The sequence below is a fragment of the Panthera leo genome, chromosome A2, assembly GCF_018350215.1.
Source record: "Panthera leo isolate Ple1 chromosome A2, P.leo_Ple1_pat1.1, whole genome shotgun sequence".
Lineage (NCBI taxonomy): Eukaryota > Metazoa > Chordata > Mammalia > Carnivora > Felidae > Panthera > Panthera leo.
In genome coordinates this window covers 114,507,571-114,512,654 of record NC_056680.1, presented here as the reverse complement: position 1 = coordinate 114,512,654, position 5,084 = coordinate 114,507,571, and positions in this window count along the sequence as shown.

Below are 5,084 nucleotides of genomic sequence, written 5' to 3'. Positions count from 1 at the left end.
TGAACTCTTCACAGCAGTACTTTCTAAAGGCTACCAAGTATACTGAAACACAAAAGGCTGGACTTCACCCTTGTATACTCACAACCCCTTAATAATAAATAATGTCCCAGGGCACCTGGCTGGATCAGTCAGAGGAACATGCAACTCTTGATCTCGGGGTTGTGAGTTCAAGTCCCACGTGGGGTGTAGAGATTACTTAAATAAAGTTAAAACTTAAAAATAATAATAATAAGCAATGTCCCATTCAAATTCTACTGTGTACCTAATTCAAGGGACCAGGAGCAAGTTCACTTGACCCTGTCCAGTCTGCAAGCAGTCCAGAGATGACCCTTATTACTGCAACATTGTTACCTCTAATATTCTAGCTACACTTTGCCACACTTTATGCTACTGGCACCTCTCCACTAGATACGTCCTGCTGTTGTGCCAAGAAAGCCATTCTTATCCCTATCCTTATTACCACTGGATGATAGGCATAGCAACACTGCTTCCATCCTAGCCAACAAGACCAAATATTAAAAAACACTCAGCATGGCACAGAAACAGACACATAGACCAATGGAATAGAATAGAAACCTCAGAACTAGACCCACAAACGTATGGCCAACTAATCTTTGACAAAGCAGGAAAGAATATCCAATGGAAAAAAGACAGTCTCTGTAACAAATGGTGCTGGGAGAACTGGACAGCAACGTGCAGAAGGTTGAAACTAGACCACTTTCTCACACCATTCACAAAAGTAAACTCAAAATGGATAAAGGACCTGAATGTGAGACAGGAAACCATCAAAACCCTAGAGGAGAAAGCAGGAAAAGACCTCTCTGACCTCAGCCGTAGCAATCTCTCACTCAACACATCCCCAAAGGCAAGGGAATTAAAAGCAAAAATGAATTACTGGTACCTTATGAAGATAAAAAGCTTCTGCACAGCAAAGGAAACAACCAACAAAACTAAAAGGCAACCAACGGAATGGGAAAAGATATTTGCAAATGACATATCAGACAAAGGGCTAGTATCCAAAATCTATGAAGAGCTCACCAAACTCCACACCCAAAAAACAAATAACCCAGTGAAGAAATGGGCAGAAAACATGAATAGACACTTCTCTAAAGAAGACATCCGGATGGCCAACACGCACATGAAAAGATGCTCAAAGTCGCTCCTCATCAAGGAAATACAAATCAAACCACACTCAGATATCACCTCATGCCAGTCAGAGTCGCCAAAATGAACAAATCAGGAGACTATAGATGCTGGAGAGGATGTGCAGAAACAGGAACCCTCTTGCACTGTTGGTGGGAATGCAAATTGGTGCAGCCACTCTGGAAAACAGTGTGGAGGTTCCTCAGAAAATTAAAAATAGACCTACCCTATGACCCAGCAATAGCACTGCTAGGAATTTACCCAAGGGATACAGGAGTACTGATGCATAGGGGCACTTGTACCCCAATGTTTATAGCAGCACTCTCAACAATAGCCAAATTATGGAAAGAGCCTAAATGTCCATCAACTGATGAATGGATAAAGAAATTGTGGTTTATATACACAATGGAGTACTACAAGGCAATGAGAAAGAAAGAAATATGGCCCTTTGTAGCAACGTGGATGGAACTGGAGAGTGTGATGCTAAGTGAAATAAGCCATAAAGAGAAAGAGAGATACCATATGTTTTCACTCTTATGTGGATCCTGAGAAACTTAACAGAAACCCATGGGGGAGGGGAAGGAAAAAAAAAAAAAAAAGAGGTTAGAGTGGGAGAGAGCCAAAGCATAAGAGACTCTTAAAAACTGAGAACAAACTGAGGGCTGATGAGGGGTGGGAGGGAGGGGAGGGTGGGTGATGGGTATTGAGGAGGGCACCTTTTGGGATGAGCACTGGGTGTTGTATGGAAACCATTTTGACAATAAAGTTCATATATTGAAAAAAAACCAAACCACTCAGCAATTATCAACTGCCCTAACCAACCACATGCAGACACTACATCATATTCTGAGTCTGATGCAGCAGTAGTAATGCTCACTAGTACAAAGTAGTGATGTATAACCAATTGGCATTAGATTTCCTATTGGCTAAAGGGGGTGGAATCTGTTCTTTACAGGGCACTTCTTGCTGCATGGACATTAACAACTCAGGACAGGTACAGGCCAACCTCCAGAAGATGTGTCAAGATTTATATATCACTCATCATGTAACCAAAATATTTCAACAAATTTTGTGACTCTTCCAATAGCTGTTGTGATAAACAGTTTCCCCTGTCTCCCAGGGCCTCCCCTTATGCACACCTTAGATGAAACACCCCCCCCCACACACACACACACACACGTAGAGTTTACTAAAACCTCACCCTTTTTTATTTGAACTGACAAACAAAATGTGAGTCGAGAGCCTCAAACCTCTCCACCCTCAGACCCTAATAAAGGCATGTGCCCCAGGTCCTATCACTCTCTCTGCCCGTATCTGCCTTGACCTCCCATGTGGCCCTGTATGTATGTATAGTATGTGGCCCATACTATGTATTCTGTCTAGGGTTGTGAGTAATAAACTTCTCTATCTCAATTTCTCTTGCGGTCGTTTATTGACCCATATCCACCCCAGGGCTCTCCTTAACAAATGTTGATTTAACAAATTCATACCAAAGCTTTTGCACAGCAAAGGAAACCATCAACCAGAGGGAAAAGCACCCTATGGAATGGGAGAAAAACTGCAAACCATGTTGTATCTGATAAGCGGTTAATCCCTAAAGTATACAAGGAACTCATACAAAAAACAAAGAACCCAATTTAAAAATGGGCAAAGGACCTGAATAGACATTTTTCCAAAGAAGAAATATAAATGGCTAAGAGGTACATGGAAAGATGCTTTGGGGTACCTGGGTGCATCAGTTGGTTAAGTGACTCTTGATTTGGGCTCAGGTCATGAGCTGATCCGATTGACTGTGAGATGGGAGCCCCAGATCAGGCTCTGTGCTGACAGCATGGAGCCTGCTTGGGATTCTCTCACTTTCTCTCTGCCCCTTCCCCACTTACGTGCTCTCTCTCTCTCTCTCTCTCAAAAGAAACTTTTTAAAAAAAGATGCTCAAAATCACTAATCATCAAGATTTGCATAACTTATGCAAATCAAAATCACAATGAGATATTACCTCATAAGTGTTAGAATATCTATTATCAAAAATATAAAAAATAACAAATGCTGGCAAGGATGTGGAGAAAAGGGAATACTTGTACACTGTTGGTGGGAATATAAACTGGTGCAGCCACTATGGAAAACACTAAGTAGGTTCCTCAAAAAATTAAAATTAGAACTCCTATAAGATCCAGCAATCCCACTTCTGGGTATTATCCCATGTTCACTGAAGCACTATCCACAATAGTCAAGGTATGGAAACAACCTAAGTCTCCACTGACACCTGAATGGATAAAGAAAATGTGATATATATATATATATATACACACACACACACATATATATAATATATATGTATATTATATAGCTGTTATATATATCTATATATAGATATATAGATATATACATATATATAATATATATGTATATTATATAGCTGTTATATATATCTATATATATAGATATATAGATATATATCTATATATATTATATAGCTGTGTATATAGATATATATCTATATATATTATATATCTATACATCTATATATATCTATATATATTATATAGCTATATATATCTATATATCTATATATATAATATATCTATATATAATATATATGTATATAATATATCTATCTATATATATATATAATATTCAGCCTTGAAAAGAAGGAAATCTTGCCATTTGTGACAACATGGATGAAGTTTGAGGGTATTACGCTAAGTGAAATAAGCCAAGCAAAGAAAGACAAATACTGCACAGTATCACATATACAGAATTAAAAAAAAAAAAGTTGAACCCAGAGAAAGAACATTGGTTACGAGGGCTAAGAGGTCAGGAAAAATAGGGAGAAGCTGGTAAATGGGTATAAACTTTAAGTTATGAATAAGATCTGAGGATCTAACATGGTAACTATAGTGATAATACTGTATCATATAATTAAAATTTGCTAAGAGAGAACTTAAGTGTTCTCACCAAAAATAAATAAATAAATCAAATGGACTGCTTGAATTGAGATGATGGAAGCGTTGCAGTTAAAGTCAATGACAAACTTCATAAGTAAGCAAGTGACTGAAGGAGAGTGGGGAGCAAGAGTCTTGCAGCAAAGGAACACAAGGAACTGAGAGTCTAGGATGTTGGAGCACGCATCTACATGGGTAGCGAAACCACCAAGTTTAAGACTGCTGCAGTGTTGAAGAGGGCAGAAAAAGAGGAGCAAAGTAAGTGACTGCATCAAGGAGAGACAGTGTTTGATAAAGTCTGATATGGAATTCAAAACTGAACTTATTACAGGGAGTGGTCTGACTCTTGATTTCAGTTCAGGTCATGATCTCATGGTTGGTGGAATTGAACCCTCATCAGACCCTGCGCTGACAGCACGGAGTCAGCTTGGGATTCTCTCCTTCCTTAGCTCTCTGCCCCTCTCCCATTAGTGCAGAGTGCTCTGTCTCAAAATAAATTAAAAAATTTAAAAGAAATTGACACAGTTGTCTTTGCGTGGAGACTGGAGCCAGCCAGGAGCGAGGCAAGGAACTGTGATTTTTCATTATAAACTACCTGCGCATGTATTATGTCAATAACATTACAAAGGGCAAAAGGTTGAAGAAAAATAACAGAAGTGCTGAAAATACCCCAACATAAAACCGTATTAATTAAATACTGTATACGCTCCCAGTTTTTTTCTGTACCATCAGAATCCATTTTGAAAATATTTAAAGGGCCCAAGATCAATAAAAGCTCATCTGGCGACTGAAAATCTTCAAAACAACTGACGTTAAAAAGGGGTCCTAAGTTTTGAGACCACTCAGCCGAGGATTCGATTCCAACGCGCCAAGGCTCAGCATACACGCCATTCCCCCACCCGCTAGGCCGGGACCGCCACAAAGCCTCGCGGGAGGCGGGGCCATGCCGACACAGAGACGTCCCGCCCCCTTACGTCGCGCACTAGGAGGCCAGAAGG